The sequence below is a fragment of the Bos mutus genome, chromosome 4, assembly GCF_027580195.1.
Source record: "Bos mutus isolate GX-2022 chromosome 4, NWIPB_WYAK_1.1, whole genome shotgun sequence".
NCBI classification, from domain to species: Eukaryota; Metazoa; Chordata; class Mammalia; order Artiodactyla; family Bovidae; genus Bos; species Bos mutus.
Genome location: NC_091620.1, coordinates 80,953,476 through 80,967,500, shown reverse-complemented (window position 1 = coordinate 80,967,500; position 14,025 = coordinate 80,953,476). Strand labels below are relative to the sequence as shown.

Sequence of the window (14,025 nt, the reverse complement as noted above, 5' to 3'; positions counted from 1 at the left end):
ATGGTCAATTGACTATATTCTTTTCAGCCAAAGATGGAGAAATTCTGTACAGTCAGCAAAAACAAGACCGGGAGCTGACTGTGGCTCAGATCATGAACTCCTTATTGCTAAATTCAGACTTAAATTGAAGTAAGTAGGGAAAAACCATTAGACCATTCAGTTCAGTTCAGTCGCTCAGTTGTGTCCAACTCTTTGCAACCCCATGAATCGCAGCACGCCAGGCCTTCTGTCTATCACCAACTCCTGGAGTTTACTCAAACTCATGTCCATCAGATGCCATCCAGCCATCTCATCGTTTATTGTCCCCTTCTCCTCCTGCCTCCAGTCCCTCCCAGCATCAGGGTCTTTTCCAATGAGTCCATTCAGGTATGACCTAAATCAAATCCCTTACGATTATATGGTGGAAGTGACAAACAGATTCAAGGAATTGGATCTGATAGACTGAGTGCCTGAAGAACTATGGATGAAGGTTTGTGACATTGTACATGAGGCAGGGATCAAGACCATCCCCAAGAAAAAGAAATACAGAAAGGCAAAATGGTTGTCGGAGGAGGCCTTACAAATAGCTATGAAAAGAAGAGAAGTGAAAGGCAAAGAAGAAAAGGAAAGATACACCCATTTGAATGCAGAGTTCCAAAGAATAGCAAGGAGAGATAAGAAAGCCTTCCTCAAGAGATCAAGACAGAGAAATAGAGGAATACATTAAAATGGGAAAGACTAGAGATATCTTCAAGAAAATTAGAGCTACCAAGGGAAATTTTCATGCAAAGATGGGCACAATAAAGGACAGAAATGGTATGGACCTAACTAACAGAAGCAGAAGATATTAAGAAGAGGTGGCAACAAATACACAGAAGATCTATACAAAAAGGATCTTCATGACACAGGTAATCACGATGGTGTGATCATTCACCTAGAACCAGATATCCTGGGAATGGGAAGTCCAGTGGGCTTTATGAAGCATCACTACGAACAAAGCTAATGGAGGTGATGGAATTCCAGTTGAGTTATTTCAAATCCTAAAAGACCATGCTGTGAAAGTGCTGCACTCAACATGCCAGCAAATTTGGAAAACTCAGCAGTGGCCACAGGACTGGAAAAGGTCAGTTTTCATTCCAATTCCAAAGAATGCTCAAACTACCGCACAATTGCACTCATCTCACATGCTTGTAAAGTAATGCTCAAAATTCTTCAAGCCAGGCTTCAGCAGTACATGAACCATGAACTTCCAGATGTTCAAGCTGGATTTAGAAAAGGTAGAGGATCCAGAGGTCAAATTGCCAACATCTTGGATCATAGAAAAAGGAAGAGAGTTCCAGAAGAATATCTATTTCTGCTTTATTGACTATGCCAAAGCCTTTGACTGTGTGGATCACAGCAAATTGTGGAAAGTTCTTCAAGAGATGAGAATACCAGAGCACCTGACCTGCCTCCTGAGAAATCTATGCAGGTCAAGAAGCAACAGTTAGAACTGGACATGGAACAAGACTGTTTCCAAATTGGGAAAGGAGTACGTCAAGGCTGTATATTGTCACCCTGCTTATTTCACTTCTATGCAGAGTACATCATGCGAAATGCTGGGCTGGATGAAGCACAAGCTGGAATCAGGATTGCCGGGAGAAATATCAATAACTTCAGATATTCAGATGACCCCACCCTTATGACAGAAAGTGAAGAAGAACTAAAGAGCCTCTTGATGAAAGTGAAAGAGGAGAATGAAAAGTTGGCTTAATATTCAACATTCAGAAAACTAAGATCATGGCATCTGGTCCCATCACTTCATGGCAAATGGATGGGGGAACAGTGGAAACAGTGATAGACTTTATTTTTTGGGCTCGAAAATCACTGTAGATTGGTGACTCCAGCCATGAAATTAAAAGACACTTGCTTCTTGGAAGAAAAGTTATAACCAACGTAGATGGCATGTTAAAAAGTAGAGATATTACTTTGCCAGCAAAGGTTTGTCTAGTCAAAGCTGTGGTTTTTTCCAGTAGTACTGTATGGATGTGAGAGTTGGACTATAAAGAAAAATGAGCCCCGAAGAATTGATGCTTTTGAACTGTGATGTTGGAGAAGACTCTTGAGAGACCGTTGGCCAGCAAGGAGATCCAACTAGTCCATCTTAAAGGAATTCAGTCCTGAATATTCATTGGAAGGACTGATGTTGAAGCTGAAACTCCAGTACTTTGGCCACCTGATGGGAAGAGCTGACTCATTCGAAAAGACCCTGATGCTGGGAAAGATTGAAGGTGGGAGGAGAAGGGGATGACAGAAGATGAGATGGTTGGATGGCATCACCAACTCAATAGACTTGAGTTTGAGTGAACTCCGGGAATTGGTGATGGACAGGGAGGCCTGGCATTTTGCAGTCCATGGGGTTGCAAAGAGTTGGACAAGACTGAGAGACTGAACTGAAATAATTCAGAAGTGTTGCTACTCTGATATATGTAGGAGAGGCTAGAAAGATCCCCTTTATGTGATTAACAATATTTCCTTTTCATATTGTCCACCTCATACTTTGTTCTCAGGCATATCATTCATTTTATTCACAAAAGAAATATATATTATGCTCTGATACTGTGGAAAATCTAGTGCATTTCCTCACATTTCTCTCTCCTTATAGGTGTTCTCCTTATAGGTATTCCTACGTGAGTAGAATAATCACTGCCTTTCCCATTCTCTACTACAGACTAATAAAGGAAAAGATATCAACCTTCCAGCATTTTCGTTCAGCCCAGTTCTTTTTCTTACTTATCCTCATGTTGGGCTTGACCAGGACCCATTTGGTTCCTGCTTGTTAATACTACACTGTCACTTTCAAAGTGTCCAGGTTCAGACACCAAATTATATAGTCCTGTTGTGCTCAGACTCTATCACCAGTATGCCTTACCATGCATTCCAGTATATGGTGTCATTAGTAGGAAATTTAGATTGTGATTTATTAATGTATATGTAACATATAGGAAAATATTGAGTATTTATAAACTAATATACGTATGTCTGGATTGTAGCTATATCAACTCTAAAAAAACAAAATAGTTGAGACATACTTGTTCTAGCTTTTTCTTATCCTGAATATATGCTTTCCTTAAATACATCGAGACGTGGGATATTTATTATATATCACACAATATTAATCTTTTAAAAAATATTTTTATTTTGTGTTGGGGTATAGCCAATTAACAGTGTTGTGATAGTTTCAGGTGAACAGCGAAGGGACTCAGCCATGTATGCTGCTGCTGCTGCTAAGTCGCTTCAGTCGTGTCCGACTCTGTGCGACCCCATAGACGGCAGCCCACTAGGCTTCCCGTCCTTGGGATTCTCCAGGCAAGAACACTGGAGTGGGTTGCCATTTCCTTCTCCAATGCATGAAAGTGAAAAGTGAAAGTGAAGTCGCTCAATCGTGTCCGACTCTAGCGACTCCATGGACTGCAGACTACCAGGCTCCTCCGTCCGTGGGATTTTCTAGGCAAAAGTACTGGAGTGGGGTGCCATTGCCTTCTCCGCAGCCATGTATACATGTATCCATTCTCCTCTAAACTCCCCTAGTATCCAGGCTGTCATATAACATTGAGCAGAGTTCACTGTGCTATATAGTAGGTTCTTGTTGGTTATCCATTTTTTTCTCTTAAGATACATATTTTATTGAAGTATAGTTTCAGGTATACAACAAGATGGTCAATTATATACATATATTATTTTAAAAATTATTTTCCTTTTAATGTTATTATAAGATATTGACTATAGTTCCCTGTGCTAACAGTAAACCTGTTGCTTGTTGCATATCTTTTTTTTTTAAAATAGGAATCCAACATTCTATTCATACTGAGTCAAACAAGTAGAATCAAAATGGCAAAGTTTTTAGTGAGGCAAAAATTCACAAGTCTTCTAAAGTATGTCTACTATAATCATTATGATGATCTTTTTCTTTTATCTCATTTGTTTCACTTTCTGTATTTCAGTTTCAGTGCTCCCATTTCATCTAGTTTATGTTTTCCAATTTCTCCATCTCTTCTTCTTTTTCTTCTTTTGATCTTAAGCTTTTATCAAGCATAGGTTGACTTGTGTACTCCCAGAATCCCTGTGTTGAAGCTCTAACCACCTTTGCTTCAGAATGTGTCTTTAGTTTATAATGAGGTCTTTGCAGCTGTAATCAGTTTAAATTAGTTCAAGCTGCAGGAAGGTGGTCTGTAGTCTATCACAGGTATCCATATAGAAAGAGAAAATTTGGACCCTGACGCAAACATAGGGACAGTGCTGTGTGCTGCTTAAATCAAGGACCCACCAGAAACTAGGCGAGGGGCCTGGAACAGTTCCTCCCTAGTGCCTCCAGAGGGAGCATGGCCCTGCTGACATCTTGATCTTAAACTTCTAACCCTCAGAACTGTAAGGTGGTAGATTTCTGTTCTGCGCCACCCATTTTGTGGTAGTTTGCTTTATGGCAGCCTCAGTACAGTAGTACAGACACCAAGTCTGAGATGCTCTGCTGAGGAGGTCAGAATATCACACTGAGTCATTCAATATCTGGTGGCTTAGATTGTCATCAGATACCATAAACTTCAGTGGCTTCATTTTAAATGAGACATCATTAAAAATAATTCCTGTAGAACATTTAACTATGAATGCTTCATGTATTTATATTCCCAATATTTTTTTACTGGGTGTGTGTATATGTACTTGTTTTTCAGTCACTCAGTCATGTCTGACTCTGCGACTCCGTGGACTGCAGCACGCCAGGCTTCCCTCTCCTTCACCATCTCCTGGAGCTTGATCAAACTCATGTCCATTGAGTTGGTGATGTCATCCAACCATCTCATCCTCTTTCATCTTCTTCTCCTCCTGCCTTCCCTGATCTTTCCCAGCATCAGGGTCTTTTCCAGTGAGTCGACTCTTCCCATCAGGGGGCCAAAGTACTATAGCTTCAGCTTCAGCATGATGTACTGGCCATACACATATATGGTTGCCTGCTAACTGGTTTGTCTTTGAGATGTTTTTTTCTTTTAAAAATTAAGATTGAACTAATGAAAGATAAAGTGCAATACATTTAAGCTAAGGAAAAATATTCAAAGACTACTGTTGCATATTCCTGCACAGCCTGTGCAGTGGGTAAGAATTGTGCAAAACCTACCTGACTAGACTAGAAACAATATGTATGCAGCAACAGAGCTTGTCTTTGAGATCTCAGAGGTAAAAATTCTAGGGAGTTTCATGCAGCTCCTAGACTTCATGCTGAAGGCATTTTTCTGGCCTTCCCTTACAAAGAGAGACTTTTATCTGATGTTATTATGCTTGTACTCCTCTCTGGCACAACACCAATAGGTCTGCTCTAGATTTAGGAAAATATGTGATGGATGAATAGGATGATTCTTGCCAGACAGACTTCCCAAGAAATAACCCAGAACCCTTAGGCCTTTAAAGATTAGTTTAATTAAAAAACAAAACAAAACAAAAAACAACCAGAGGCCAAATTGGAAAGCTTTTATTTCTTCTCATAAAATAATATGATGATAGTACCTTCTAGTTTGGGACATTTTATGTTAGAAGAGTATGAATTTGTTACTGTGTACATTTTTAGGATGCTGATGATGTGTTTATAAGTATAAATGATAGCCAGTGCCAGAACGTTAAACGCACGGTTTCACTGAGGTGTACACTCCCAGTATGTATAGTCTCACAGAATTGGAGGTGGGGCTCACTGTGAACTATCAGCCTGGTACTGTGTCCACCTTCTTGAAGAAAACATTGTTATAATAAACCTTTTGAACACATAGACTTCCCTAGAGTGGGTCAGAACCACTTGTCTGCAGAATCAATACTGCATGTGTCTTCTTTCAAGATTTGATGCTCTTTGTACCCTGGTCTCTCTGGATAGATGCTTGATATGTGCTTCTAACACTCATGGCCACTCTTACTTACCATAGATTAACACTCTATATTTCATTGTTATTATGCTTAGTTGTTCTTTACACTTGTCATTTTTCCTGAAGCTTGTTTGATGGTTCCAGTAACCAGCTCTATAGTATATGTGTAGGGTCAGTTGTGACCTAGGCTTTCTTGCTGGCTGTGGGCCCATGTTTGCAGTGTTTGACACTTCAGTCTCCGTTTCCTCATCAGTAAAATGCTTTCAAATGATCTTTCTTACTGAGCTCACTGTGTGGTTGTGACATTCAAATGTGGTGATATTATGGAGTACTTTGAACAAGCTGTAGAGCACAATATTGATATGTGACATTAGACTATTCATTTTCCTCATTTAAGCCAGTGTGTTGGATTTGTATAATATTAAACCCATCGTTAAGATTGGCGGTTCTGTTCCTTGCTTTTTCTGTGCTCATCTTATGTTTGAAAAGCAGTGTCGGCTTCCCAGGTGATGCTAGTAGTAAAGAACCCACCTGCCAGTGCTGCTGCTGCTGCTGCTGCTAAGTCGCTTCAGTCGTGTCCAACTCTGTGCGACCCCGTAGATGGCAGCCGACCAGGCGCCCCCGTCCCTGGGATTCTCCAGGCAAGAACACTGGAGTGGGTTGCCATTTCCTTCTCCAATGCAGGAAAGTGAAAAGTGAAAGTGAAGTTGCTCAGTCGTGTCCGACCCTCAGTGACCCCATGGACTGCAGCCTACCAGGCTCCTCCGACCATGGGATTTTCCAGGCAAGAGTTCTGGAGTGGGGTGCCATCGCCTTCTCCACCTGCCAGTGTAGGTAGATGTAAAAGACAAGGGTTCTATCCCTAGGTCGGGAAGATCTCTTGCATACTTTTGAATACTAAAGCAACCCACTTTAGTATTCTTGCCTGGAGAATCCCATGGACAGAAGAGCCTGGCAGGCTGTATGGTCTATAGCGTCGCATAGAGTCGGACATGACTGAAGTGACTTGGCACGCACGTAGACACCCACCGTCTTGTTTAGACACTAGCATTTGTGTTCTATAATTTTAAAGTTATGACTGTGTTACAATTGTGTCTTGGTTTATCGTTTTAGTATTTCATTGGTATTCTAGTATTTCTGGCATATAGATTGTTATAAATACCATTCATGATAATATAGCCTCATTAGTAAAACATTCAGTGTAGTGTTTCTATAAATATGCATTGTATCTATAGATGCACATACACATCATGTACCTCATGTATCACATATGTATTGTGTCTATATAATATATAGGTACAGAGGATGAGATGATTGGATGGCATCACCAACTTGATGGACTTGAGTTTGGGCAAGCTCTGGGAGTTGGTGATGACAGGGAAACCTGGTGTGCTGCGATCCATGGGGTCACAGAGTCAGACACGACTGAACAACTGAACTGATGTAAATATGTGTGTATATGTAACATATACTAATTAATTAGATGAGTAAGATAATATATATATATTTTTTGTCCATGGGGTCACAAAGAGTAGGACACAGCTGAGCGACTGAACAACAACAAAATAATTAAACATTATCAGTCATGGGCTAGGCCGTATATTAGTTCTTGAAGAAACAAAGGCATTGAGCAAGATCATAGCCTAAATAATTCATAGGACAGTTATAAGAATACTTAATACTTATTTTTACTTATTAATACTTATTTTACTTTTATTATTTTTTTCTAGATTATTTTGGGTTAACAAGTGTTTTGGTTGTAATCAAGAATTAAAAAAAAAAAAACTCGGTTTTTTGTAAACCACCCATACAATAGAATAAGCTCCGTTTATTTTTCTAAGGAATAATGAGACTCTAGCCAAAATCAGTGTCAGACATTGTTCTGGAGCCCTCAGGGACTTGCTGGTCATAAGGATATGACCAGCAACTCATAGAGATGGGAAGCTGTCTGAAGAAATAGTCTCAGCCCAGGCCTGAAAGTGCAGACCCATCACTTATTTGGCTGAGAAATCAGAGCATGAATAGAAATAAACTTGCTGATGACCCATTTTCCTTTGGGCAAATGTTAGATATTATAGAAGGAAAATTAATAAGTCAATAGAGTGTTCCTCTTGTACAGACATAAGAATGGTTCTGCAGTCAAAAAAAGTGATTGAGAAATATCCACTTAAGAAATGCTCAGAAAAGTTATCCAAGAAATGCTCATGTAGGCTGTGTAAATCTGTTTAGTTTGTATAATAGATACGCAAACTAATTCAAATAGTATTGTTTCTTTTTTAGATACATTGAATATAGTTAAAATACTTTAGCAAACTAAATACCTTATTTTTAGCAAACTTACGTAGTTATACTTACTTAGAAGTAAGTATAAACTTCTAGTTTATACTTCTATACTTGCTAGTAGTTTATAAGCATTTTGGAACTTTTTTCCCTCATCATTTTACATCTGAAAGAACTTGGGAAATATTTCAGTTACTTCTGAGTTTAATACAATGTCTTGTTAATCTCAAGGGAGGTATATGATGTTTACTCTAAATGGACCTTCTGAATTTCAAGTATTTTTGCATAATATTCCTCTTTTATACCAATAATTAATGACTTCTGGTCTAAAGGATAAGGTGAGAAGCAAACTTAGTATATATACTGTGTAAAAAATAAAACTAGTTTTCACCAGATTTACAACTGGTTTCTATTTTCTTTGAGAACCAAACCAGAGAAAATGGCTGAAACAGTTAGGACACAGATAGCTTCAGATACAAATACAAAAGTGTAACATGTGAACAGCCTCTGGGAAGACAGCTCAAGAGTCCAGTGGTGATGCCTGTGAGATGAACCCAGAATTTTGATCAAAGTTTACTTTTTAAAATGACTTCTCATGTATTCCCTGACACCTTGGAGGGAGGAAACTCAAATACATTGTTTGAGATTTAGGTAAAGTGATAATGATTAACCATGAATCACGATTTTTCTGGGGTCTGTATTAATGGATTGTGTGTGTGTGTGTGTGTGTGTGTGTGTGTGTATAGTTTCTGTTTTGGCTTGAGCTTAGGAGTTGAGCGTTTTGAGGCACTATCAATTTCTATGAAATAATTTCCACTTGTCATCAAATATAGGTATCTCTAGTATGTGCATGTTGTGAGAAATGTACCAAAATGCAAAATTTTCTCTAGCAAAGTTTACCACCCGGGAAAAAAAAATTCCCCAAGATATTTTTCACTTCTATTATGCTCTGTCTGCCAGAAAAACAGGAAGAGGTAAACCTGTTTAGAAAAAAGGCTTTGAGATTTTGGATTCTTAGATGTAAATAGTATGTGCCTACTTAAAAACAGCAGCAGCAGTTAAAACAGTATTGCTTCTTGATGGTTCGATCATCTGCTGCTCATTGAGTAATATCAATAGATTATTGTCACCAGTAACCATCATCTGTAGTATTTATTGAGTGCTAAGGGGCTGACAGTAAGCTAGTGTCCTGCTGATACTGTCTTATTTAATTCTGACCTCAACTTTATAAAACAGGGATAGACATTATTTTCATCTTTAATAAATGAAGAAGCTGAGATCTTGAGCAGTTGAATTCTGTGCTTCAGACCACCAACAGTGGACGGGGGATACAGCTCTGAGCTGATTCCAGACTTGCTGTCCTCCTCAACATTTTATTACCTTCTCATGCAGAACTATTCTGGACCAAACATTTAAAATAGCATTTAAAATAAGGATGACCTTATTTGGCTCATGAAATATGTTATTAGGAAGTCTGTAATTTTTTCCTTTTTTTGGGCCAGTGATTTTTCAGTGGAAGACATTTAAATTGCTATTTCTCTGGATGTGTTAATAACTCTTTTAACTCTTACTTCTTAGACCAAGAGTCCCGGAAAGAATACATAAAATATTAACAGATAAACAGTTTTTCCCCAGAATAATACATGTGAAAGCAATCTTCAAAGTAAGATAGGCAAATGAATATCAAAGACACTTATTTTAGAGTGTAATCCTACGAGAGAGCAGTCTTGAAAGATTAAAAAAAGATTCTCTTTATGATTATGAATATGAAACAGTTGGAATGAATTCAGTCATGGCAACATAACTGAGGATCATTTCTGAAAGTGAGGGATACAGAAAGTTAAAAGACTCATTGCTTGGTGCTGAGGTCACCTGCTTCATAACAGACTAAAATAGAAGAGAACAAGTGTTAGGAATTCATTCTGCCTTCCCAGTGCTTTTGTAGTTTTATTTTTAGAGATCTGCCAACAGTAGTTGGAGCATTGTTTGCCCTTCTGCGCCTGCTCAGTCAGACTCAGCCTCTCTCTTGCAGTCTTTGCCTCCCTCGACAGGTGTAAGGGACTTCCTAAATGTTGCAGACCAGTCACCTGTCGTCAGCCACCCTGAGGTAGCTTGCTTCTTCACTCACTGAGCTCATAAGAGAGGTAATTTTTATCTGACTGTTAACATGCATTACTTTTTTCTTAAGGCTGAGGTAATCAGAACAAAAGGGTGTTGGATAGACAGTGGTGCAAGAGTGGTGGAAAAATACTTAATAAAGAGTATGTGTTTCAAATACTTAAATATTTAAAACCCAGGAAACAATAGTGAGCAGAAGAAGTCTTAGTGACTTTCTCAGAAACTGTCAGCAGTTCATGTTGTTCATTGAAATTAAGTGTGATTCAATGGTTTTAAGCACAGATGCATATTTGAATTACCTGGGAAGTTTTCAAAAAAACATTATTTAGTTCCTATCCTAGAGACTATAATAATTGGCTTGGTATTGGTATTAAAAATTTTTTTTCTCCAGATGATTTTATTGTATAGCCAGGGTTGAGGGCTACTGACTTAGACAACTCAGCAATTAGTTCTGCTTTTGCCAACATCTGCATCATCCTTGGGTACCATACTTCAATATGTCAGTGTCCTTGTATTAAGGACTATTAGAAGAAATAACATATTTTAAAACTGGAAAGCCGTGTAAGGTGTGTTCAGAATTACATGCAACCATTTATATTTGGCTTGCATGATTTGTAGAAAATAACATTTTTTTTTTAATTTTATTTTATTTTTAAACTTTACATAATTGTATTAGTTTTGCCAAATATCAAAATGAATCCGCCACAGGTATGTACTGCTGATGCTACCGCTGCTGCTGCTAAGTCGCTTCAGTCATGTCCGACTCTGTGCGACCCCATAGGCGGCAGCCCACCAGGCCCCACCATCCCTGGGATTCTCCAGGCAAGAGCACTGGAGTGAGTTGCCATTTCCTCCTCCAATGCATGAAAGTGAAAAGTGAAAGTGAGGTCGCTCAGTCGTGTCTGACTCCTAGCGACTCCATGGACTGCAGCTTACCAGGCTCCTCCGTCCATGGGATTTTCCAGGCAAGAGTACTGGAGTGGGGTGACATTGCCTTCTCCCTTAAATATACTAGCATTAATTAAAAAAGAAATAGCACAATGCTTTCATTACCTGACCATATACATATAATGGTCATTCAAATATTTGTTGAATACCTACTATGTAGACAACACTGACGGAAAGCCTAAAGAATCTGGCTTTGTTTTGTTGTGAATGAATTTGTGATCTGGTGAACTAATAGGTATAACTTAAGAAGTAATTAACATTCCAAAGCTGTGTGTGCTTTACAGCAGTGTACAGTAGTGCTACAGTGAATGCAGGAAGAGTAACAACTCTGGGCTTCTGCTGTCATGGAGAGGGAGAGAGTTCATAGAAGGTATGACACTTGCAACGTTGACCAAGCTGCTGGTTTGCAGTCCTCCCCATTACAGCTTTTCTTTTAAAGCCTCAGAGACTGAGAGGGAACTTTTTGTTGGTGGCTTAAAGTTCTGAGATCAGATCGCTAATTTAGACCTATCTGTTCTTCCCTTACAGATAATTATTTTCTTACTGAATAACAACATTATCTAGGGCCCGCCCTTAATTAGCTGATTACCAATTGTGTTTACATCTGCTTGGTGCTTGAATATGATGCTTATGTAAGACAAGAGTAGCTTTTGAGCTGGCCTTACAAAATGAACAGAGTTTAGGTGTCAGTAATAGTAGGTTGAATTCTCTGTTTCAGCTATCAGGAGGAACATACTAAACAAAGGCTAAGGGTATATAATCTGATTGGGAAAGAAACATTACTGCAGTAGAAGCGGAGTTCATACAGTTCTTCCTTCCTGTGCCCTATCTGTTAAGTGTATTTTGATTTTTATCTTTTGTTTACAACTTCTGCCAGGTAGTAATTACTTTTGTTTAGTACAGTGTGAGGTTCAAAGAGTTTGTAATATCATACATCAGTAAGCCATCAAGTCAAGACTCACACATAACTCAGTAACCATTCTGATATCAAAAGCAGTGCCCTTTCTACTCTGCCGTGTTGCCTTCTATAAAGGATTAATGAGCAGAGACAGAAGGAGAGTACCAGGGAGAGACTGGGTTGTGGAAGGCCTTTGATGGATTTCATCCAGATGGAAGTGGGTAGCCACTAAAAATTTTTGAAGTGGAAATATATTTTAGGAGACTTACCTGGCAAGAATGTATAGGTTATATTCGTTCAATAAAAATGCTTATTCATTCAAAACCTATTCTATTGAATACTGTGTTCTACGCTGTGTGTAGTCTCTGGGAATGGAGTTGTATTAGTGAGTGCTTTTAATCCTGAACTCTCTATATAATATACTGTGCTACACACTTTGCAGAGAAAGAGAAATATGACACAGCATCTACCCTTTACACGTCTTACGATTGAACTAGCCTGTTGGATAATTGGGTCCTTGTTGGTATTTTTGTCTGCCCAGTTGCAACAACGATGGCTTCTAGGAGAGGAAGGTAAAACCGGGATCACCAGGCTTTTGTAGTGGTCTGGATGGTTTCAACTCAAGCGGTTAAAGAACTGGAAGTATGGAAAGAAGAGATCGCTGTAAGAGTAGGCAGACTTTAGTTACATGATACATATGGGAAAAGTAGGGATAATCAGAGACAGTGTCAGTAGGATTGGTCTGGGTAACATTTTAAAATTTCCCCTCTACTCACATAAAGCTGCCTAAATAGAGGAGCGAGCATTTAAAATGTTTCTCTACTGTCTACTTTGTTTCTTTGAACCTTTATGTTTTATTTCAAACAAACTTCTTAAAAGTTCTGTCACCATGAATTAATACGTAGCATGCTGTGATGTTGTGTATTTGTGCTGTGCTCAGTCATGTCCGACTCTTTGTGACCTCATGGACTGTAGCCCGCCAGGCTCCTCAGTCCATGGGATTTCCCAGGCAAGAATACTGAAATGGGTTGCCATTTCCTACTCCAGGGGATCTTCCTGACCCAGGTCTCCTACTTTGCCGGCAGATTCTTTGCCACCAGGGAAGCCCTAGTGTTCCAAATATAATCAGTTTTTAACTTTCAGCATGGAAATAAGTTCATCTTATGTTATATAACTGTCTCTTTATGAAATGTGTGACATGTAAGACTATGAGAGATACCACTCCTTGCATGTTTCTTTATAGCAAAAGAGAATTCACATTTTGACATGTTGTGTTAAGAAAGATTATATTAAGCAAGAGAAAAATTATGTATTAAATTATATAATATTCTTCCTGCGAAGATTTAATAATTCACTAAATTTGACCAACATGTTTTTTGAACTGTCTTTCTTGATGGCAGATACTCTTTCAAGAAAAACTATGTGAATACCATTAGGTGTCAATATTATGTCTAGAGTACAGAGTAAAATTACTTCATTGTAGCATTAAACACGACTGATCGATTTCACTTTCCCTTTTCACTTTCATGTACTGGAGAAGGAAATGGCAACCCATTCCAGTGTTCTTGCCTGGAGAATCCCAGGGACGGGGTAGCCTGGTGGGCTACCGTCTATGCGATCGCACAGAGTCGGACACGACTGACGCGACTTACCAGCAGCAGCAGCAGCAGCAGCAGCAGCATTAAACCCTCTTCCTGGTCTTCCTTAGTACAAGCTCTGACCTAGTCTATGTGTAAGCAGAGGCAAGAAACTCATCAAAACCCTATGGACACCACACATTATCTATAGCGTAGACATAAACAGCTATCATGTTCATAATAATTATTGCTATTTCTCAACTGTATGTCAATTTGGTATTCTCAATAGATATTTGGATATGTGCTATTCCTTTTTGTTAAAAGGAACCCTGATTCAAAATTC

The 14,025-nt window shown here is 38.9% G+C and overlaps 1 protein-coding gene across 7 annotated transcripts in view; it reads left to right on the top strand.

Annotated features, from left to right (window-relative positions):
* The window catches only part of CACNA2D1 (calcium voltage-gated channel auxiliary subunit alpha2delta 1), a 524,891-nt gene that overhangs the window by 25,535 nt on the left and 485,331 nt on the right, over window positions 1-14,025 (top strand). The window contains exon 1 of one of the 7 annotated variants that reach the window (XM_070369708.1): window positions 10,163-10,285. The exons of the other annotated variants lie outside the window; for them this stretch is intronic. The gene's annotated coding sequence lies outside the window, so the exon portion shown is untranslated. Of the gene's footprint in view, window positions 1-10,162; window positions 10,286-14,025 lie in introns of those variants that run through there. 7 annotated transcript variants of the gene reach the window in all.